Consider the following 25,399-nt stretch of genomic DNA (forward strand, 5'->3'; position numbering starts at 1 on the left):
TATGGTATTCAGTGCTGTCCTCTGTAAACATGTTTCATGTGTTGTGCTCTCACTGATACCAGAATTTGCTGTGCAAAGTGGTGTTTGGCATTATTATTCTCTCTGGCTGTCAGTAAAAGTTGCTGCAAACATTGCTTAGAGATTCGATTATCAGATTATAAGAAATCACTTTTAGCAGTGTGTTAAGGCATGTGGCACAACATAAACATAGCCTTGTCAAGGTGGGGAGATAGCTGAAAAAATAGTTGACAGATTTTTGAATGGTAACTAATAAGAATATATTTTAAAGCTATTTTTATGCAGGCAGCTTTTGAATTTGAGTGTTCTGGGACATCAGTTTTGTAAAATATCTCAATAACTGTTAGTGATTCACAGATTATAGATCTGTAAACTGCCTTAAGAGAGTATGCGCTTCTTAGTGATGGCTCATTGTTAAATTACTAGATATTAAAATTTATTAAATGTCAGTGTTCGGTGAAACTTCCATTACAGTACGGTCACTGCATAAAGACCATCTCCACTGATATAAGTTTATATTTCATGTAATAAAATATCACAAAAAATGAAGGTGGCAAAATATTAGAATTTAGTTGATGAATATTAAAGCTGTGGCTTTTAATTTTTCTTATGATACTGATAAAAACACCCACTAGTAACATTTCTTCTAAATCTTACTCTTTTCCGTCAACTTTTGGAAATAGCCATAAATCAATTTCTAAATCAATAAAATAAATTGAGGCCCAGCTTCAGTTAATGTCAGTAAAAACTTCCACCTTTAGCAATGGCTAATAAAATGAATTTTACAAGAAGTTATGTTGTAAAAGCAGGAAAAAAGTGTAAAAGTAGAAAGAAAACTCTATTTTGTAGAAGGATAGACTAATATTCATAATGAAAAGTGTACTTAAGGATATTTTCGTCTTGATTTCTGAGGCCTCCCTCTGATTTTGACCTATAATCTGTTCAAAATTGCAGTGAATATATTTACCGGTCTTTTTTTTTTCCCTTGTCCAATTGTGAATCATTAGTTGTGGATATTTGATATTCAGAATTTGAGTTTCTTTTACTACTTTTTGTCTCAAGGTTTATTCCTGTATTCTGTTCTGGCATACATTAGAACAGTTTGCAGCACAGTACTCAAGAGAAATTAAAATACAATTATAAATTCTCCATGCTGGGTCCCTTTGAAGTCATGGACACAATTCCTCCCATTAGTTATTGCTGCTTTTTTCATTTTTTCATCAGTAATACAGTTATTTAATAACAGACTTGTCCGAACGTAGCACGATAATGGATGATGAATCCTAATTACTCTGTGCTGTATTTCCATAATGATATATATATTTTTAAGAGTAGGAATCTCTTTTTTCAGATACTGCATACCAAATGTTCTGTGTATATCAATTACCTTTTTCTTCAGTAAAAAAAGAAGTTAGAGATAATACGAAGCAAAAGATCACATTCTTATACTCAAGTCCTACATATCCATGCAACAAACAGAACCTGGAATTTCCCGTTACCAGATCAGTTCTTAAGGACTTTATTTAACTGTTGTAGAGCACTCGGGAGGGGGAAAATCTTTATTTTTCCTGTGGAGGCTTTTCCAAGACTGAATGAAAAATGAAAGAGACGTAAGTTTTGTCTTCAGATAGTTAGTTTCACAGTAATATGAACTGCAAAGTGATTCCTACATGAAATGATAAACCTCTTATGATTCTTTTATCTGTGTTTGGGGTTTTTTTGTTTATTTGTTTTTATTTTTTTTTTATGTAGCATAGTCAGGTTTTTTTCAGTTGTACTTTCTATCAGATTCCAGTAACAAAGTATGTAGAAAATGCAGGTGCTAGGCAGATTGTGATGCTAGCAGTAATAACACCAGTGATGAGTGGGGCTTGGGATGCTTTCAGATCTCGTAGGTATAAGGAGATATGAAAGAGAAAATTTATGTGGCATCCATTGGAAAGGCTGAATTTCCACTTCAGCCTGAGGTCTTTTACTGCAACACGGACTTCTCTTTTACCGGTTGCTACAAAGAAGTCGGCTCTTCCCACATCACGAGGCACATGTAAACCTAAATCTTTTGTAGGCTTTTATTCTTTCCGTTTAGCAGAAAAGTAGTTATATGTGACGCTTAGTCTGCAGTCTTTGTGTCTCAAAACTTTCACAGAAGTTAAGACAATTTGATCAGGCTCATATTTTCTTTCCCCCCCACCTCTCTCACCTTCCAGTATATTATTTGGCCTATTTGTCCCCTTGTAAACAATTCTATAGAATTAAACTAAACAGTTATACCTTTCTCCAATTAAAATTCATGATACACTAACTACACAGATTTTTTTTTTCTTATTATTCGTGTTGTGGTAATGCCTAACAGCCCAGTCCAGTTAGGGCCATCTTGGTACTCACTCAGATGAAAAGGTTGTTGGTATCCTTAATGCCGTATGATATATCATATGAGAGTGCAAATAGTTACAAATTTACATCGGAGACCCAATGTAACAGTGAGATTGATGCAAAAATTTTGATTTACTCTTTCAGTATTTTTATTTATGCTTACAGCAGTAATAGATTCTAATTTGCATGATTACAAACAAAAAAGTTGGGTATATGCATTATAACAAATCCCCAAATTTATAGCAAAAAACCCCACTTCTAAGCAGCACCCTGTTGTCTAGATACAGCTGCTTTTACTCTGCTGTTTACTGGCTTTGACTGTAAATAGCAAAATGAATTCTGCTTAGAAAAGAGAAGATAAGTAACTACCTCAAAAGCCGGTTTGTGAATTTCTGTAATCAACCATCAGATGATGCTCTGTGGACTTGCATAAGCCACCCCCTTCCCTCATGACTAAGCAGATCACCTTTATGCCATGCAGTCTGCACATTCAGGACAAAGTCTATGAATTCAAGTCTATGAATCCCAAAGTCTACTTTGCTGGTTGATAATTAGCAGTTTTAAAAACACAAAGCTTACGTAGCTGTGCGTATGTATGTTCAGGCACAAATATGCTTTTGTATGTATATGATGTATGTATATCTACGGTATGGTTGTGTACGTACCTGTAAGGGATACCTGTGTGTGTAGTTAGTGGATTAATCCTATGTTATAGAATGACTTCCTACTTATGTCAGTAATATAGAAAACCTATGTGATAACACAGTATAATAAATTTTGGATGATAGCCCAACAGAGAAATATATGAAACATTCCACAGGATTAAAAAAAGATGATGTTATTTTATGGTAAGATGCATAAAGTCTAGAAAAACATCACAGCTTCATTCAAGTCAATGGAGGCTCTGTTGTTTTAGTAGAGTCTGTTTTTCAATTGAAGTGCTGCATTAGAAATTTATCAAGTACACGCTTGCTTCCATGCAATTACTGTTGAAGACAATCTGTGGTTTCAGTATACAGAAAATACAGGGTCCAACTCTAAAGGAGTTGCTGTTTGCTCAGTGAGACCAAATGCTTGAAGTTAAGTAGCCATAAATATATATTATTGTTTTAGAAATGCCAGGGAAACAGAAGTAATATATTTCTCTGCCTTATGTTCTGGAATGTATGTGATCAATTTCTTAACATATTTTAACTGTGGGCAAAATACTGACATTGTCATACAGACTTTGTAGTTAAGATCAGTTTATGCTAGGCCTTCAAATTAGACATGCATTCTACTTTGGGGTCTTATAACAGCTACAATGGGAGGAGAACATGATACTTCATGCTGTTTAATGGCTCATTGGTGATGATAATTTCATGAGCTCCATGGGGACTTGCGTCTTTCCACTTTATGACAAATCTGATTGTGACACTTTTTAGATTCCTTCTTGCCTGAATCCTATTCTTTCTTTTTTTTTGAAGGGAACTTCCTTCTATGATTCCTCTAACTTCCCTGTATAAACATATAGAGTTCTAGATATGTTATTTTGCATACAGATGCTTCTAGCTGTCAAGGAATAGGTATATAGAGCAAGTGTGAGCAATGGAAGTTTTCCTATAGATTTTTGTCCTTTTCAGCTGAGTTTAAGCAGTTACTTTGCAGAGAATTTCATATTTGCACAAAGTAGCCCTGCCCAGAATTATGAGCTGCTCTTAAACTTTTTACACAGTATGTAATTACATTATATTGCATAAAATAGGATTTTATGTTTTAATATTGCATTGTAGGTCCATAGTACTTGGGTATTTGTTTAGATTTAGTGAACAGAGATGTTGTGTAACTGCTGTAGATATTCACAGTTATGTAGCACCAATTTTGATGTTTGAGAGGCTTTGAACTTAGGTTGCTATCTATATATAAATAGAACGATACAAATTTTTTGATCATTTTCAAAATTTATGCTAGGGGAATATTTTAATATTGCTGTGAGGAGAGTTCTCAGTCATGGTGGTTCGAAACATATGTCAGACTACCAAAAGAGTCACTCTGTTACCCCCAAAAAAGGAACTATGAAAAGAAAAATGTTAATTACAGGCTTTAACACTCACACCAAGATTTTCTAGTAGGGGTGGTCAGAAAAACAGGTTTTACTACCTAGACCTGGTGCTTTGTGGTGCTATCTAATGTGGGGGCTTGTGGAAAAATGCAGCCACTTCTATTTACTGCCTTTCATAACGTACATATTTCCTCATGATAGGTTTAGGTACTGACTTTTTTATGTCTACAGTAAATAAAAGTGAAGAGTTTTTCTTTTCATCTTGAATATGTTTTACTTGGAGGTACTGTTCACTGTTCCCTACAGTGGTATTTCAGCTACAAATTTTATGCTGAATCTCAATTTTCAAGCTTAGTAGAAGCATGCTATAGCGTGGTATACTGCTAAATTGATGTTGAATCCTAGCAAAGAATGTAAAGAATATAAAGCCAAATTTTATTTTCAGTTACACCCAAAGAAGTCAATAGAGAGGCGAGTACAGAATTACGTGAGGGCAGAAGGTTGCTTTAGATGCACAGAATTTTATCTGTTTTCTCTAACCTTATTTGGAGCATGTTTGATAGAATAATGAGAAATTTTGAAGAGGCCACAAGCTGAGATGCTCATTCTCTCTGGAACAATGAAAAATTATTTTATCTACCGTTTCCTTTCTAGCTCTTAGTATGTCTGAAACAAAGTCCTTACACTGACCTAGTGATGTAGCTGTCTCTCCAAATCTTATAAAGTTAATCACTGATAGTGGATGGATTTCTTTCACAGAGTTACTGAAGTTCTCTGCTGTTTTACTGTAATTCTTCTTTATTATCCCTCCTGGATGCCATCATTCACATTTAAACAGCGCATATCTAACAGGCCTATTTGTAAATCAAGACACATTATGGTGTTTTATTCGATTTAAGAAATTTTTAGAAGTATTAAGAAAAGCATTCTAGTTTTTAATTTATTTTAAATATCCTGTAGTAATTGTCAACATAAAAAGAGTTTGGCAAATGACTATATATTGCAAAACATTCATATGAAGGTGTGGATTTTTTAAGTTTTGCCCAGAACATTATTAAAGAGTGTGGAAACAAAAGTTCTGCAAATATGCTTTCACTTTCAGATCTTCCAGCTATTGCTGGAGATGGCTTTGAGATGACAAAAAGATGAACCTTTAAGTTTTGTTTAAAGCAAAAGGATTTAGCATTATATCAGTTCTCTGAATGAAATAAGCAGCATTATAAAGTTTTTTTTTTTTCTGGATCTTTTACATTTACATTAGAGCTATGGCCAGAATTGCTAAATTGGCCTTGAGTAGGATTTTTATTAAAGATCTCAGCTACGTAGACGTTGTTACAATTAACTATAGAATAAGTATCAAAATTAATACTACAAAAGGTTATGACAACTACTGACCTTAAAATGGGAAATAAAATCCTAACATTGAAGAATTACTTTGAAGGTTTCAGGTTTCTAACAATGGTTTTATAGTATTTTTCGTTATCAGGGCAATGCAGAATAACTTCCAAAAAACCTATGGGCTTAATTAGTTGTTTCTTGCTCACTCTTTTTAATGCTTGGATGTTCACACTTAAAAAAGAAATGCTATTGCAAGCAAATTGCATGTTTGCTTTCCACAGTTAATTTGCCAATCCATCTTGGTTCTATTTTGCAAAATGATTTCCCTTACTATCACAACCTTCTTGGAATATGAGCTGGCCAATTGTCTTGAACTGGTTAATTATTCTTGTGATGCAGAGAACATTATGGCACAATGAATAAGAGACCCAAGAGGGTTCCTTGCACAGTTTCCTTTGGGCACTGCCCAAAGACTTGTTCTTTGGGCCTGCCTCGTGATCAAGCAGGCTAACTTTACCCAGTTAAATTGGGTGCAGCATATATTAATTACTTTCGCAAAATCTTGTTTAGTTTGTTTTTTATAGTAATCCAATACCTTATATAAAATGCATGCTTAAAATCATTGCACTAGTTTAGGTTATTATTCAGGTTAGATGGGATAGAAATGGCAGGTTATGCAAGTTATTTTGTGACGGAGATGATTACATTTGAGGAATTACTTTTTTAAACCAGGATTACTAATTTCTTAAGAAATAGTAATTACAGCAGAGTTGAGGTGGGCAAGAGTGCTTGATAGTGCTTGCAGAAGTACTGGAAAAACCTTCAGTATCAAGAATACGTTTTTCCTCCAACAAAGATATTTTTTGTAGACATCTAGAAAATGTTCAGCAATAAAACTCGTAATCCAAAAAATAAATTATTAAAAGTCCATTTTCCCCCAAAACATATTTTCATGTTTTAATTTATATAAAAAACATAGAAGCATGCTCATGTCATAGTGCATGGTAACTGATTCCAGTATGAAATGATCCTATGTCTATGAAGCTGCCATCGTTTTCATTGTTCTGTGCATTGGTATGTGGTATCTGTCAAATTTTTCATGACTCAGTTTGTTAAGAAAGCCGTTCTTTATGCAAGAAAAGTTACATGCAGCACATCAGCCCTCTGAACTGTACGTAATATGCTGTTTCATACTTTGCAATGCAACACTGAGGATGTGGAAGTCATGTGCATTTCTTTCCATTCTGTTTTGGGTCACCAGGGTGGCAATTTTGAGTGGGTGAGAGATCAAGTAAAAAACCCAGAAAACTGCTTCCTGAATATTTTATCAATTATGTTTTCTTAAAACAGCAACAAAAAAATATTGTCAACAGAGTGTTCTGTTGATTCTTTAAAAACAAAAATATCCAGAGAACAAAATTCATGCAGAATAGGTGGAGTAACTTGCAAGGTTATGATATGCTTTGGGTTTATGATACTATGGAATAGTTAGAGTATCTTTAATCTGTAATAGAGGCTACTGGTGTTCAGTATGATTAGTATAACTGTAGTGGTGGATTCAGACAGGGATCTAAGACCAGTGTGGAACTGCAGAGGCCCAGCAGAAAAGAAAGTTGGGGAATAGTGAAAAATCTGTCCATAATGAGGATTAAGAAAGGAAAATAATTAAGTAAAGGAAATTTCAAAGGCAGACTGTGGGAAGATTTTGTTATTTTACCTTATTTATTTATCCCTTTTGGTGCTTGTCAAAGAAGATATTAAAAAGCAGGGAAATTCTTTAAAAATACAGATGTTTGAATATGTTTCTCAAAGTTTAAAGTTTATTGTTGGAACCTTCTTGGTCTTGAATTCTTCTCTCTGGTCTTTTAAGAGTTTTTCAGCTTTTCTTGGTTTAAGATATGCTGACAGTGCCATAAAGTGGTCTTTCACTGTATTTTGGCATTTCTACTCATTGTTCTTTTTCTGCCCAAGTTTGTTCTGTTTTTTAAATCTAGCCTTATTTATTACTCCTTTGAGAACAGGAACTGTCTGATATGCTAACAGCAAGTGACAGCTTTCCTGTCACTAAGGACAGGAGAACAGGCAGTGAATATTGCTGAAGTCTGAGGTAAGTTCAGAATAACAATAACTTGTACATATACTAAATTTGATGTACTGTAGTGTGACTACAATCTCTGACGCAGGCTGTGCAGCAGATTCCTGTCTCCTCCCCCATCCACTAACAGGAAGGCACAGCACAATGTTATACAGCATGTGGCAACTTTAAATTTCTGCAGAAGCTTGACCCTTAGACAGAAGGGTAGCTACTGGCTTTTGTTGTCACTGCTGAAACAGTGTCCTGTAGATCTCCTATAATGTAAGAATGAATGGATTTAAATAAAGGAACAAGTAGGAAAACATGAAAATAGTGAGAGATAGTAGACCGCTCTCTCTCTTCCTTCCCCAGATCTGCATTTGAAGGGAAAAATAATTGGAGGAAAAGGTTTGAGGCAAAGAAGAGAACTAGTGTAATGAGAGACAAAGTAGAAAGAAACTCTCGTATTGCCCTGGAATGAAAGTAGAAAGAAGAAAAAGATGCAAGTATGGCTGCCACTTCCCTGACAATTACTCCAGGAAGGGCTAATGAATTTCGTAATTATACCTGGCAGTTACTTTATGGGAAAAAAGAATTATTTGGAATTCAGAACTGTGGGAGTGATAGAGTGCTCATTTAGCTGTGAATACAGGAATTAAATTAAGACGACGTAGGCAAAATACTAAGTAAAACTTTTTTTTATTGAACTACATGTCATATAAACTGTCATATAGCTCCTTAAAAGAAGCATCTGCTGATTGAGATTTTGTGAAAGTAAACCGGAGAAAAAACTTCTATAATAACAATATGGCAAGTGGATTATATTAGCTCATAGAAGCTAGGGGGGATTTCATGGTAGCTGTCGTATCCAGTAGACGCAGTAACCTGATCTTAGAGCAGTTGTTGTTCATCAGCTGAGATAAATAGGTAATTCCCAGTTTGCTGTAATATTGCCATTTGTATGTTGTGCGTTCTTGAAGCAAAAAAATATTTCTTCTCTTTTCTTGTGACACTTAGATAGGTAGCCCAACACCTCTGTTAGATGGTAATTACTGGAATTTGATAACTTTTACTCATTTTGTTTTTCTGCGTATCAAGAATGTAATTTGTATTTTAGAGTTTGCCCTCAATGCAGTTTCCTTTTTGCACAGATAAAATGTTTCACTGGAATAAAATGCGAATTTGGAAAAAATAGTTAAATACATTTTATGTTAGTGCTCAATAAAAGGGTATACAAAAAAAATTCATGTTTGGTGAAATTTGGGAGAGTTCTAGAGGGTTATTCACATTCACACTGATGTTGATGCCTTCAGAATTGCATGCATTCCACTTCTGAAAAGCTAAGAGTACCTACTACATGTACTGCCTGCTTTCAGGCAGAAAGTGGTACCGCATTTAGAAATAAAGCTCATATAAAAATAAATAAACCGGTGATTTTGAAAAAAAGACCCGAAGCAATTTATATTGACTAGTCTCAGAGAAGTCTAATTGATCTCAAAAGCTACATCTGTACTAGTAAATTAAACAGTGCCATAGCTTGGGCACAGGCTCAGGAACTGGATTGATAAACTGTTAAATTAGGGTGGTCCTTGATCCAGTTCTGGCTCCACCAACAAACAGTCATTCAAACACTATCCAGAAACACTTTTGTAGTTAGCATGAGCCAGGGACCATCTGCAACAGGCCATGTAGATATGCCCACCCAGTGTAAGAGAGTTTGATGATATGAATGAAACCAAATAGGGCCAGAGAGTGAATCCTGGTACTCTTTAGTTTATTAATATAGCTGTTAGTTTATTAATATAACTGAAGCTAAAGTAGCCTCTCAGATTTATTATAATTTCCTTTTAAGTTTCTTCCTGCCTGTGGACCAAGATGAGCAGTGTTTAGTGTTTCATTTATAGATTTTTTTTTTTTTTTGGCTCTAAAGTGGTAATGATTTATAAATTGGAGATCTCGATAAGTTTGAGGTCTTATGGCACGTGGGCCAAAAGTGGAATTTGTATATCTGGCAAAGGAGAGGCTGTAGACCATTGGCTTTTTGTATAAAGAAAATCTTGTCTCTTAATTTGGATTTCATATAACTAAATAAAGGGACATAAGACATGTAAAGCCCAAGCTCTTTAAAAGTAGTCCCCAAAATTATTTTCTAACCCCTAGTGAAGGGTCGAGTCGTTATCAGAGCTCTTCTTGCATGATGGCCGAATTCTCTCTGTATTTGTACATCTGTTCTGAACAGATTTTACTAAAATATTTTTACATGACATAGTCATTCTATATTCTGAAATATATTTTGGAAGTTTTACTGTTCTACTGTCCATACCAAGAATTACAGGTAATTAACATTGTAGCTCACCTTTAAAGAATACATTACAACTTGTTTGTTCTGAAAATTCCTTTTGACTCAAGTGAAAGTACACAGTGCAAACAAAGTTATGAAATGTGTACACAAGGTGTGAGAGTAGATGGTTATACTTCTGTATAACTTTATGGTGCTGATCCCTCAGGGTAGTCCGTGCAATTTGGCCTTTATGCTCACCATCTCATTTACCTGATTGAGATTACAAATGAATATTAGGGCCAAATCAGACTGTGTCTGTGTGTAACAGTACTTTTTTTTATTAAATAGAAATCACAGAGTTTTAAAATCTAAACAATGTGAGCATGGATTTTAAAAGGCTCAAACATTTAAAAGCTAAAATATTTGACCATGTGGCCACTATTTTAAAACTCATTTCTGTTTTAAAAGATGATAAATATTTTTACTTTTAAAATCCTTTCAGCTGTGTCACTATCGATTCAGTTAAAGGAGCAGAAAATATACATGAAAATGATATGGCAAGAACCCACTATAGATAATTAAACAGATAAAGTATTTAAGAAGAAATCTAGAGTAAATCATAACATTTTTGAAGAGTACAAGGCAGCAGCTTATTAATAAAAATATGACAAATCAGACAAAGCACGAGGCAAGATAAAATTTTAATATTTTAACTTCAAATAACTGACAGGAAATCTCAGGAATAGCATGTAGAGTATGAAGTTCTGTTTACCTTTGCAAGAAGAATGTCAGCCTTATTAATGTCTTAAATATAAGAGACAAGAGAAGGGGGAACCCACCGCATGAAAAACTGTTTATACAGAAAAACACTCCAGGGCTCCTCAATCCTTTCCATTATTATTAAAGTGAGAACAAATTTTAAAGTCACCTTTTAAAAAACAAATCGGTGTTATTTTTAACCCACCACAAACTGGATTACGTCACTACCTTATTACATGCAGTGTACACAGCGTTATGACCGCAGCCAGTCTAAACTTGATCAAGAAGAGTAATCCAGAAATGCAAAGTCTGTAAGATCATTTTCTGTTTTCTGAATCTTCAAGGTACTTTGAAAAAAAAGTGATCCACCATGGAAAATCATAGTTAAAACAGGAATTAAACCATTAAAAAAATGCATGCTTATGTCAAATTAAGTCAGATTTCTCGAACTTTAATGATTTGTAAGGAAGGTAAGAGTAGCACAGAAGGACAAATAAAGGGAAATAGTGTGTGCTTTATCCTGGCTGTTAAAAATTAATATTCTGTCTTTATACAATTTTTTCTTTGAACAGTAGAGCCTAAGAAGTTAGTTTTCTACAGATTTGTTTTCTAGGGAGCTTCTATTTGGATTTTCTGATACCTAATACACAGTGAGCTCAAGCTGTTGATCGTCTTTTAGTGGTGACACTGGCAACATCTTAGGCACCTATTTTGATAAAACTTGATAAATCTTCTGTATTTTATAGTCAGATTTGGCTGAAGATAACCAATGGTTTCAAAAGTTATTTGGGATGAATGGAGAAAGAAACCAACAGCAACACACAGTAGGAAACAGTGAATGTTATAAACCTAGTTTCTTTAGGATTACATTTATCAAATGAAAAATGGCTCTTTCAGTGGTCATTATTTGAATCAGTCTATTAAATATATATTAATGTTTTTCTAATATGGTTCCTATCACATTTGAGTCTAAATTTTAAAGTATTCTGCATACCTTTGGAAAGTGCTGGCCATCTTCAGGAGCTACTGAAATACGCAACTTGTTAGAAAGACCTTGCAGAATGAGACTTTATCTTAGTTAATATTGCTACAAGGAACCGGAAGCACCAGAAATCCCACAGGCAAATATGTTACGTTTTGGTACTTTAGTCATGGCTTCCAGAGCAGAAAGGCACAGAGAAGCATCCCAACTTTATGGTTTATTCTTAATTACTTTGTCAGTCTTTTGAAATTTCCTTTCTTTTATAGTTGAACCACCTACTGTTACTCAAAAGTGCTCCAAATCATATATTCATAAAGCTTGAAACTTTTGCAAGAGAATAGAAAAGCTTCAGTTCGTGGCCTCTGCGAGAGTGAATTCCAGGGTTAATTTATAACTAAAGCAAATGTATCTATAAAAAGAAGAAAAGCTTCATAAGAAATATGTTAACAAATGACAAGAAAAAAGAGGCTTGATAAAAGATATCAGAACTTGTTTGGCACCAGTGATTTTATGACTGAGGAATTCAATTATAGGTGTGCTGGGAGTAGCAAATCACAATTCTTTAAATTACTAATGGGACACAAAGCTCTTTATCATGCTCTGTTTGTGTTCACATGAAATGTTCAGTCCTGCCCTCTGTAAATAAACTTTTAGCACCTACACTATGCATCTGCATTGAGACTCTATGTCACCAGAGTAGAAAAAGATACACAATTTCTGTTGAATCATTTTTCAAACATGCTTGCTGATATACTCTTCTATTAGCTATGAGGTTAGCCAACAGATTGCTTTTCTTTCTGTGAGTTTGTAGGCTTTTCTGGTTTTTTTTTTTTCTTTCTCTATTAGTAGCATTTTCTAGAAACTTTGTAGATTCGTTTGCAAAGTTAAATATTTATGACATCAGTTTACTATACAGATGTATCCAGTAAATCACATCAGTTTCGGTTTGTTTAGTTCTTTGTTACTTGTACTTCATAGAGGGCTTTAACTAGTAATTTAGATAATGACATTTTACTTACCCAGGAGAGACAGATTAGCCTCAGATTGATTGCAAATTAACTCCTACAGTCTGCATATAATCTAGATTGGTTTTAAGGCTGTCTGCTACTTGCTTCTTAAAGTAGTAAACTAGTATCTCTTGTCAATCATTGAAAGAGGAAGGGCTGCTTCTGGAAATACAGATTTAACTAATGGGGACATCTCCCTGTAACGGCTGTTGCAGGAAAATTTAAAGGACTGCATTTTGCTTGTACGCGCAAACTACAGCAGTAATGTGTGCAACAATGCGCAGGACTATTATGAGAAGAGTTGAGGACAGTATCTAAAGTTTTATCTAAATTTATTTTGTCTAATAAGAACTTCCTTGCTAATTAAAAAAGTTCAGACCAATGAAACTTGTAAGTTTGACTGAGGTTTTAGGAGTTATTTGAACCTTTGTATTGCTTTGCTGGCCATGTCATTGCTATGACATTCAAATATGATCAAGATGAATTTCTATTATACTGCATTACTTTATATTATAATATTATGGCATCGTTACAAGAACATCATATGCACAAGGCCTAGCTAAAGTATTGAGTCAGCAGACTTATGGCATTTAAAATAAAAAAAAATATATATGTATATTTTGTCATCAGTTTCTTTTCTTATTATGATACCTGTAGTTGAGCAAAAATCTTTTATCTTTTACCCTGAATATCGCGAAAGCAAAATATTTAATTACTTTTATCAGTCCCTTTATTGACCCACTAATTTTACTTTCAGTGAGCAAATCATTCTCTCTTGAGTAATAATTTATTAAAAACTGTTAGTTTTTGAAGTCTTGACCATTTGAAAATTTTCAAATATAAGCAGCATTACTTAACTTCTAATTATTTAAGTAATTATCTCTGTGGGATTCATCACCATAGAGAGATATGGGCTGAAAGATGTTGACTATAACCGTCTTAAACTACTAAAATGTGTTTACTGCATATAAACAGTGCATTTAAATGGTGTTATTGGCTAGTTGGTAGTCAGCACACATGACAAAGACAGACAGAGACTCCTCTACAGAACAATTTAGAGTGAGAGACTACTTTAGCCGCTTCGAATCAGCCCCTCAAGGAACCTCTCTCTCTGACCACCGAGGAACTCCAGAGATATTACTCTCACTAGCCTTTGTGAATACCTGCCATAAAGGATGATTTTGAGAACTAATTTTTCAGCCTCCTGCTTTTAGGTCAGCTTCATGAGAAACCCAGGAAAAACCTATCCTGATATAATAAGCATGGAAATGCTGAAGTGTGTGAATTGGTGAGAGAAGATATGTGCTACCTCTATAGGACTCTTTTTCCTTCGTGATAATTGCTCACTCAAAGAAATATTAATGTGTTCCAGAAACAAATCGCTATCTCACAGCCAGTGCTACCCTGGTCCTCTGATAAAAGGAGTCCATAGGCCCTAAAAATTCCTCAAAGCTTCATCTCAAATGACCTGCAGGAAAAAAAAAAGGGGGGGGTGAAAGATTCAGGGAATACCTTTGTTATGTTCCTGAGGGTTTTTTTTAGTTAGTATACCACATGACTTTCCTCTCAACCTCTAGGAATGCATTGGATGTCTGTCAAGACCACAGAGTTGTCTGTACTGTAGAAACGTATGAAAGTTCTCTCTATACCGAGTTGCCATTGCTCTTTTCCTTATCTGTGAAGGAAGCACAGCAACTCCCACTGGGGAAATTTCATGTTAACTTGATCTTAAAATAAAGAATCAAGGGAAAGGTCATATCCTAATAAGCTGTGCAAATCTAAATTCCCAGGGAGCTTCAAAATGACATTGTATGACTAGAGCATTAACAATTTTCCAACAATGTATTTTTGAACTGCTTCCAACAGAGTGTTTTTAACATCCGAGAGCAAACAGTAAAATAAAGATACAACTGGCAAGATGCAAGATGCAATTGTGCTTTGAGATTCAGTCTGTCACCCATTGATGATGTGGAGGCTTTGAATCTGACAAACATGATGAAATTTGCAACTTTTTCCGATTTCATTGAGATGCTTGTGAGGAAGCTATTTATTGTTCAATTTAAGTATTACTCTGATCACGGTGTCAATAGTTTCTAGTCTTTTCCCTAATCTGTGATTATAGATCATTGATTTTCTCAGAATGTCTGAGGAAAGCTTATAACAAATGTTCAGTCTGAGAGGTCTTTCAGTACGATATGTATGTTTGTGCTGGCAATGAGAATTTGAATATAGTCTGTTCAGCTAGTGACCAATAATACTGACTGAGGTACACAATTCCTGCTCAATAAACCACCCCCAAAATGTAAACTAAATGGAAGTTGTTCGCAATTTTGAAATCAGTTTTAAAGGAGTCGGTACTTTACCCCAAGTTTGACTCAGTGAGCATGTTATAGAGTTGTACAAAATATTCCTCAGCTCCAAACAATGAACCAGGTCCAATACCAGTTTACATTTGAAAGTCTGTTCCAGAGTTTAGAAATTTAGAAAGCATGGGGAAAGCCATTATCTAAATATAATAGTTTTATATAGTATGCCATGCACATTTTACAGGTTCGTGCTTTACATTGGAAAGATATGCCTAGATAAATCTGTGAAGTTGATACTTCTGGTAACACAATGAAAACCAGTCTCTGGTTTGTGGATAGTTTGGCATTTGGCCTGCGATGGCATGCTCGATAGTAGAAAGTTAAGGTGAGAGATCAAAACCAGGCCCTAAATTCTCAAGCTCTCTCAGTTTAGATAGGTGTAATGGAATTAGATTATAGTTGTCCTTATTCTCCTTGTCATATCCCTCTAAACCAATTATATCACTGTTGGCAGTGTTGGCAGATCACCTAAACTGCTGTAAATTAATTTGTTCTTATTTTGTAGAGTATAGTAATAAGGTTTAAAACAGATGTACATGCCTTGTTACACAAAGGACAGGAAGTATGGCATGTGGGAAGCAATCTGCTATTGAAGACCCCCCTCTGATCTTTTGGATTAGAGATGGTTCAGAAAGTTTCAGTGCGAGTTCTGCATGCACCGTGGATGCAAGAACGGTCTTATTGCTGAAATTTGGCTCTATATTACAGTACGTTGCACTGAACGTAATCCAGATGTCTCTTAAGGACTTATTTTTTGTTATAATATCAATTGTATTTTAATATGATTCTTATTAAATACAACTGAATCTTTTTAGAAACCAGTCATTTGTGTTGTGATGATGCTTCAACTTCAGCATCTAGGAATTTGCAAATTATTGATTTGTGATGAGGAATAAAAAAGTTAAAATTATTTTAGAACTATTTCAGAGCATTAAAAGCCACAGGAACTCCTCCTGAATATAGCAATGTACCCTACCAGAGCCACATGATATTTAACTGTTCCCAGGCTTCCTTGAGGGCCTACAAAAAGTCACAGTAAGAACTTTTAGTTCCTCACACTATAATTGCTTACCTAGAAAACAAATCAGCTTATAAGAATAATAGGATGTGACAGTATAATTTATTGCATAATTAACTATTGGTATTCTGTCTGAATAAATTTAAGACGAATGTTTGATTTAAAAATAAAACAGTTTAGTTCCCAAGTATTCCAGAGTGTAGGGTCGATAGTCCAGTGTATAATTCATGCTTTGTATGTGAAAATGACAATACTTAGATGAAGGAAAAATATTTACATTTAATTATTCAAAATAACACCTTCCAGAAACAGTTGATTTATGATTTTTTTCAGTGTGCTACCTTACCCTCTCTCAATAAACTTTCTAAAAATTATATGAAAAGAGGAAGAAGTTCTTTATATAAATTTAAATCCTAATATAAATATACAGTTTTGTCTCAAATTGCAGTGTATATATTTATTTATCAGGACATGGAGCTGAAAGATTTGCTGTAGGTTATCCTCTCAGGTTACTTGGAGAAGGAATTCTTGAAGTATTTTGAATACAGAAAAAAAATGATGACGAAAACACGTGACAGAAGGGAACTGAAAATTTCTCAGGCCCTTTCTTCCTCTCTTTTTAATGCTGTTAAAATTTAACATAGCTCCTCTGCTTGTACCACTATTGTTAGTGTTGTATAACCCTATAATTATTAATCTTACTGCCATGAAGTTAAACTTGATTATACACTTTTCTCCTCAACTGAAACTAGCAAATGATGTCAAAGATAGAAATGGAATAACAGTTTATAGGATTAAAGAAAACAGGAGAGTTTATAGGAACTGGGATCTCTATAGGCAGTTGTCAGTCTCACGTACAGAGCTTCATGGAATCCAAAATCCAAAATGGGCAGTGCTCCCAGCGATTTTCTAGCTTAGAGTTAACGGACACTTCATGGTCTCAACAGTATTTATTTACAAAATACAAAGTGCTGTCCAAGTCCTTATTGACTCACTCAAGCCTTGGTAGATTCTTTACAGCTGAAAACAAAGAAATATAAAAAATACACTGTGTAGCATCAGCTGTTGAAAATAATGATTCTGGAAATATACATTAGTAAATTGTTCCCAACAGTAAACTCTTCTTAGTTGTGGATATTCTACTTTCTGTTTGGTGTCATAAAATGATGTCATTTTAACTCTTAAGTCTATTGTCAAAAACAGCAATACCAGTTTCCATCTTACTTTAATAGAATGAATTGTACAGTCATGCAGTCGCTATGCACACCAAAACTCTGCTGACTTCAGAGCCGTGCTGTGCATGGACCCTATGGGTTTAAGATTGTCAATATTAAAAACTGAAGAACATCATCAAAGGCAATTTTTAAAATGTTAAGATATGCTGGGGGCAAGAAACAGTAGCAAAAGCCATGGAACTCCAAAACCAGTGCTGTTTATTGCCAGGCATATATGTTTGGTTAAACATTAATATTAATATGCCCTGCTGTCTGGGTTCTTTTCAATGTGCATGAATGATTTTGAAATGAAATAAAAGCTGAAATTGTGTTCTTTCCCCACACTTCTTTTATTTTGTCTTCTCTTTCATCAGAAGACTGCAGGGGGAGTCTTCATCTTTTCATTTGGGTTCAGTCAGCAGTCTACCTAAAATTTGTAGTTAGCATAGAAAACAGAGATGACAACCCATTGTGTTTTTAAGAAGTGATTTCTGTATCCTTAAGAGAAAGGTGTCTTGTTTTTTCCCCTTGAAAAGTACATTTGGTATAGAGTTAAATATCTCTATCAAATTCTATGCTACTCCCAAAGACTCATGTCAGATTCTCAGAAAAGCTTGTGTAAAGGGGGCTTTTTTTTCATGGAAACTAATGAGATATGGGTGACACAAGGCTTAAATAACCTTGAACAAGGGCTGAGTAGGTATGCATATTTGAATGCTAATACAATGTTACCCTGATGCTCCTTTCCCTAAATGCATGTACTGTGATATTTTCTTTTTGAGGGATAAAGTGTTTTTCCTTTTTATTAATATCAGATGGCAGAAGTGGAAATGACATCAACAAAATGGTTTGATTTGTCTAATGGATAGACTGACTTGCAGGACTACGTAGAGATTTTTAGGGAAGTTTTTACCCTATCAATTTGTAATTTTAATCCATTTTATTTTTTTAAGGAAATATAATTCAGTTCTGTTCTAGGGCTTCTGGGTATCATCTGTTTCACAATAACTCTGATTCTGGGCTGTGTTTTTTTGTTCTGTGTTCTGTAATTGCTAAGGTTTTACATTCCAGTCTGCAGGAAGCCATTCTAAAGTACCTCAAATAGAAAATTCCTAGCCAAATACCTACAATTTCTGTTGAAGCTAAGGAATATCGTAAATATGAAAGAAAGAAAGTTGGTGCTAATTCTAGGCCAACTGTTTTGTTATAGTTGATACTTTGGAATCTGTTCTCTAAGATTGCTAATATTTAGTCATAGGCAGGCTTTAAAATTCTTATTTTATGTTTTATCTCTTATGATAAACAGTCTTCAGTGCTGAATTTCTGTTTAAAAGTTTCCACCTAGTTTCTTTGGGGATAAAATATAGAGTAGACTGTCATATTATAATCTATTTTATATTGCCTCCAATAAACAAGAAAGGGGAAAATTCTCTTCATGAATGTGTCCTGTAGTCCCATAGAAGCTTCCCAAGTGGAACTGTTCAAGATAACTTAATTTTAGAGCACAATTCATAATTAACTCACTGATGCTCATTACATATTTCTGTCAGTGTTGCACAATATTGCAATTTCAGTTACAAAAGCAAGCTTACCCTACTTGTGACCTGATTCTGCGCTCTTTGTGTAGACAGTATGAAGTCACTTTGATGGGATAGTTTTAAACATACTTGGAAAAACTGATATTTAGAAAGATGAAGTACATAAGATGCAAGGAACATTGCTCTAAGAGTGTGGTAAGTATCCTACAGTATTGAGAACAATAGTTATTGAATCGCATGTGAAAACTTGTCAGCGTATTTTAGTTGGGAATATTCTGGAGGGTCAAAAGTACAGTAGTCAGATGACAAGAGATTGCTCTATCACTGAAAAGTGGCTGAACAGGTTATGTGCTGCTTAGTTTGTACAGTTGAGAAAGTATTTTCTGCTCATTTAAAAGATGCAAGATACATTTGTGTAACAGATGATAGTGTACAACAGTGCATATATTTTTATTACTAAGTTACTTTAGTTGAGTACTCTTACTGCACACTTAGGCTGGGACAAAGCCTGCTTTAATATACAGTTGAAGTAGGGTCCCAAGTTTCTTTTGCCAGGTGTTTACCTTGTCAGAGTGATGGCAACGATTATGATAGAAGTAAAGAATAGCATCTTCCAGCTCTGCACTGGGCCATATACCACTTTGAAGAGGTATCTGTATCACTAGGTTGTGATAGGTACGTGTATAACCCTTCCAAGTGTAGAAATATCTGGTAGAAGATTTTCAGCTGCTAATGGAAATATATGTTATTAACAGTATGTAAATAACTCTATTCCACATGAAATCTGAAACACTTTTGTGCTAGATTATTTGCTGGGGCTTCTAGAAGAAGAGAATGCTAAACGTTAAGCCCCCTTTGGTACTATTTTTGTACTTTCCCAAGTTTTGATATTTTTGAACTAGCTTCATGCCAGAGAGTTTAGTGGCTGCACACGCACAAGTGTGTGCACACACACATACACAGACTATTTTCTTATACTTGGGGTATAACACATAGGAAATTTTGTTCCCTGTCAGGCTGAGATATTTGATGTACTTAATTTACAAAGATTATTAGGCTTGTTTAAATGCCTGAATGAGTCTTGCAACATGGTGTTTTTTAACTTTCAGGACTTACTGATTGTGCAGGAGGTTAAAATATTTTAAGTGATAAGAAATAAAAAAAATTGTGGTCGATTAAAATATATGGGCCCTATTTATAGCCTTACATATTAAAATAAATTTTACATTTTTAGTATTTTAGAAAATGACAGTTTTGTGATGAAAACAGCTCTTCCTGATACGAGAGAAGAATTTTTGTGGATAATATGCAAAATATTTGACTGCCAGGAAAAACTTTAAAAGTGGGATTTAATTCAAGGAATGAGTTTCAACTCATGTTGCATTTGTTCCTCCTCCTTCTCTTCCTGTGGGAGTATTCAGTATTTTGCCATGGCAAGGAACTGAGTTTAGGATATTGATGAGTATATTTTACCCTATTAAAGTCGTATGCCTTATTAGCTCATCTCTTGGAAACAATACCTAAGTTGCCTGTCTTCTGAATGTTAAAAAGCACTGGGTTGACAGTCTGAGAAAAAAAAATTCCTAGGATTCTTACAAATGGTCTTATGCATCTGTAAAAGGATAGATTTTTTTTTTTTAAACGATACATGGGGAACAATCTCAATAAATTCAGTGCTACTACTAAGTAAATTGAGAGAACTTTATATAGTTATTTAAGCATTTATATTAAAAAGTCTTCTATATTTGCATAAAACATTGCACATGTCTCAGAAGAAAAAAATTAATTGCATATTGTGAACATAATAAACGATATTTATTGTTGAAGTCACTAAAATTTTTAAAAGAAATACAAACTTTCTATTCATATTGGAGTCCATCTATTGTAGAATTTGTTGCTACATTGCTGCCTTAGTTTGTAATTATTGACTAAGCATCATTTCCAGAGAATAAAGTACATAATTAGCATATTAAAATATACTAAAAGACACAAAGATAGTGATCTAATGAAACCAAATAAAAAAGGGAACATAGGGTTATCTTTTAGATAGCTGCAATGGTTATACCACTGTTCTTGACTATATTTTATCATACCGCATGCCTAAAATTTTTGATATGCTAAAGGCTTATGAAACAACAGAGGAATTTGCAAATGTTCATATAATGAATCGTGTGAGGCCAATATAAATTTATTAGATAGCTTTTCTACTATACTTAAATAATTTGAGGCAGTTCTGTCTGCTAAGTAAAGATACAGTAGATAACTGGCTAACCAGACTGAAACGGCTGCTTCATAGTAGCTGGGAGTTTATTTTATTAACGCTGAGGTCAGTGCTGTCACAGCTGTTAGTGTTACACATTAAATATGGCATTTTACAAGAACCTAATTTCTTACGGATCTGTATTACAACATATATTGATATATTTGTGTGTATGCACATATGATATATGGTTTATTACATATAATATATTATATAATATATTATATATTAGATTCTAATTAAAGAAATCCTTCCTTAGCCAGGAATTGAGCTTAAAAAAGTGCTTGTTCTTAGCAAGAACAGGATATTCAAAATTAAGCATACAAATGCGTGTTTTGCTTAACTGTGGCCTAAAGACTGATTTTCTATTGAAGTTATGACACCTGAAAGCACAGTTGCTAATTAAGTATTTTTAAGTCTACGTAGGAAACTTCTGTATGTGAAAACACTTTGAATGGCATGCACTGAATCCTACTAACCTGACTGAAAACCTGGAGAATGAAAAGGGATTTTAGTTCTCTGGTAATTTCTGATCTTCCTGCTGTTAATAAAAACATACATTCATAATGAACTCATGTGAAATCAGGATAAAGCCTATGTCTGTTATATTATATGACATTTGATTTTGAAACTAATTAAAAATCATATTATCCTCTTATTGTAGATCTTTGGGATATAGGGGAAGATTTCTAGGGGTTATTGTCTTTAATTACCCCAATTAGCACACACAGCAAGAATCCAATTTCAAGGGATTTGGAAGAAGCTTATGCTTTCTCATATTGTTGCTTCAATGGTAAAAAAAAGTGTAAAAAAAGAACAAAACCATTAGTGTGGATTTAAACAGCAAAAATATGAAGTTTTCGTATTATATCGATTTTCTGTAGTTAGTGAAACTTTCACTAGACCTCTGAGTAATATGAAGTTTACCCGGTATAAGTAAATGCCAGCTATAAAATGTGCATTGAGTCTTTGAGCCACGTACAGTTCTGAGTGTATTAATGATCTTGTCAGTTAAGCTGTGTCTTGCTAGTTGATAAAGCTTTGCTATCTTATATACAGCACGGCATGTTTGTATATTTTAAAATCAATGACTGACTTCAGCCTTATTAGGCCACTTCCATGACAAGGGAAGGCCTACTCCTTAGTAGCTTGGCACATTAAGTTACTGTGCTTTGCCAAAGGGGGCAAAGGTCTCCCTTAAGAAGCCAGCTTTTTCTGATTACAAAATCGAATGTGATTCACTGCCAATCTATCAGTATCCTTTTTAAAATCATAATGATTCATAGAGAGTGACGCCTACATTTTATATCATGAGATAGTTTTACAATATTTCCAGTGCAACTTAGAGGCATGTTGTTTGTTTCTGACTTTGCTAAGTCACTCACAAACAAAAAGATCCAGATTTGAGCCTACTAACGCAGTTATGTGTATTGTAAATACTGATATATGATCTTTATCCTTTACAAATCTGTGGATACTTTTTCTGATTTTTCTTTTAGTAATCAGATGATATCTTAGTTTTTGGACTTCTGTGCTTCTGGGTTTTTTGTTCAATACAGTGAAATAACAATCACTTCCATTTTGAGGAGTATGAGGTATTTTTAAGACATTTTTGAACGAAAAGCACCCGTATTTCTTATACAGCTGTCTTCCCTTGTCCCCTATTCTCAATTTCTATTAAGTAAATTTTGAGCACAGCCTTGTAATCAGTAATTCTTTTATATCCTGAAATAGCTTAAAGTTTCACCAATAGCTATCAAATGTCAGAGTGCAACAAACTCTACATGAAATAATTAAAATAGAATTGTAGAATTTGTACCATATCTAAGTAGCCTGTGGCATTTTTGAGCTTGTTTCTCATTTGTATTTGTATTTACAATGGTTTATGTTGCTGGAAGGGTATAAAATGCTGCTATTTCAAATGAGAACCCAGGCCATTTGCCATTTTGTATAAATTCTATGGGCATAGAATAGAAAATATATTTTAAATTATGCAGCTCTATTTTTCCCTGAACAGGCTATTTTTTCTGTTTTTACTAGCTTCTACCTGCTAAACATTGTAGTAAATTTTATGGACTGTGGTTTTAGTCATCACAGATTGTAGTTATGTTTCAGTTATAGGAATAGCAGACATTTCCTATTGATTTCTGAGCTGCTTGCTTTTGGCTTTTTCAAATGACTTTCATCGTTTCTTGAGTCTCTTCTGATGTTTTACTATAGTACAGAGGATGGATGGGTTGACCACCCCTACTTTCTGTTTGGCTTTTTGAAGGATCTCAGTGTCACTGTTCCCTGCAGGCCACTACTTTTAGGATGGTGCAGCCCTTGGGTTTCTCAGCCTGGTTCTTAGCCATCTTAGAGGAGTTCAGCACTCCTCTATGGTTTGCATCGTGGAGATGTGACAGAAACTGGTGGCAGTGGTTCAGGTTGTTCCTGGGAGTATCTAGTTTTTTGTCACACCTTTAACATTCCACTCAGCCGCAGCTTATTGCTTTTCTTTTTGCTGTCACAGTTCTGGTCCTGTGCTGGTTCTGCAGGTTAGTACGGCAATGGAAAAGGAGACTTTCATAAGCTCATGCCCCTCCCACTCTGTGATTAACCCTTGAGATGTGCTTGTTGAAGGCACCCTGTCACACTGGTGAGAAGTCCCTCCTCCTCTGCATAAAGATGTAGCAAAACTATTTTTTTCTAGAGCCACTAGGCTTGTTCTTATAAGGAATGTTTATTCCCATTCTTTCAAAAGTAAGTATGTTGTACGTGTTGCATCCTTTTTGGTATTGTCAGTTATCTTTCCGAATGGGCATGTCCTGTTTTGGGCCATGTTTGGATGGCTTGGGAGTTGGGGCAGAGGAGCACGCAAGAAAACGTCCTCTGCTGTCTGGATCTTGTGCTTGGAGTCTGGGCTGATGTTAAAAGTGATGGACCAGATCTTCTTTGACCTTTTTTCTTCACTAAATCATTAGCTACCATGGAGCAGATTTTGATTCAACATTTGCTAGAGGACACTAGGTAGTTTCTTTGTTAAATAAGATAAATTAAGAGAAAAGCATACTTCTGTAATTTACTTTCTCCTAAATTGTAGCTTTAGTTTAGATTTCTCTCATATTTGAAAAACTCCCCCAAGTCTAGTTCTTTTGTTCTGCAGTGAGCTCAGTTTTTATTCTTGTAAATATTTTTCATAAATTCATACTTTATAAGAAAAATTGCAGGTTTACTGAGACAGTGGTACAAGCAGAATTGTGCTTGGTGTCCAAGGTGCATGCAGAAGTGTTTTCATTGCTGCTGTAGTACACAGGTCTAGAAGAGGAATGCTGAAGGTATACTGAGTTTTCAAAGAAAAATGTTTGAGTTTACAAAAATTTGTCAACACTCATTCCATCAGTTACCTAAAGTAAACCTGTTTTTTGCCACAATCAGAGCTGTTTAACTTGTAATTTGCTTGCAAAAAGATTGCTTTCAATTACTATTTTAAGTCCTACAGCACTTAAATATATTGTGTATTCAATGTGTGTGTGTGTGCACGCGCGCATACATGTGTGTGAATATATTATATTCACAATGTAATATACTGTGATTCAGTGCACAGTTCATCAACATAAATTAATCAATTTCTGCCCTGAATTGTACCAGTGTTTTGACAATGTGCATGGATAAGAAGAAAAAATCCTTTTTGTCTTGGTAATCCAAGCATAACACTACAAAAATCTGTAACGGGATTTTTTTTTAAGTGCTGCTTTATAGCTTTTCACTGTTACTTTGTTTTTCTTACTGCAGCTTGAAGCTCACTGAGTTTGGCAAAAAAATCCTTTGTGATTTTGTCAAACATTGAATTGGGATTTATCAGCCAACAGGCTCTTTTTGTGTACTTTTCTGCTTGTTTGTTTGTTTAAGAGCATCACTGATGGTGTCAGCAGAGTTCTTGGAAAGAGGTTTTTTTTTTTAGTTATGTTGTGCTCCCTCTGCTGACTCTGCAGCAACAGAACACAAAGTAGTGCAGGTCCAACCTTATGGTTTGTTAGATTTAAGAACCTTGAGACCTTCACTAGCTGTTTTAATGTATTAAATAGAATATGTCCAAGAGCTTTGAGTCATTGTTTGCAATATAGAAAAAAATATATATATTTTGGTAT

The 25,399-nt window shown here is 34.5% G+C and overlaps 1 protein-coding gene across 4 annotated transcripts in view; it reads left to right on the forward strand.

The window, feature by feature from the left end:
• Positions 1–25,399, forward strand: part of PPARG (peroxisome proliferator activated receptor gamma) — a 64,366-nt gene that overhangs the window by 1,750 nt on the left and 37,217 nt on the right. The gene's annotated exons all lie outside the window — the stretch shown is intronic.

The sequence above is a fragment of the Dromaius novaehollandiae genome, chromosome 12 (genome assembly GCF_036370855.1).
Source record: "Dromaius novaehollandiae isolate bDroNov1 chromosome 12, bDroNov1.hap1, whole genome shotgun sequence".
Taxonomy (NCBI): Eukaryota; Metazoa; Chordata; class Aves; order Casuariiformes; family Dromaiidae; genus Dromaius; species Dromaius novaehollandiae.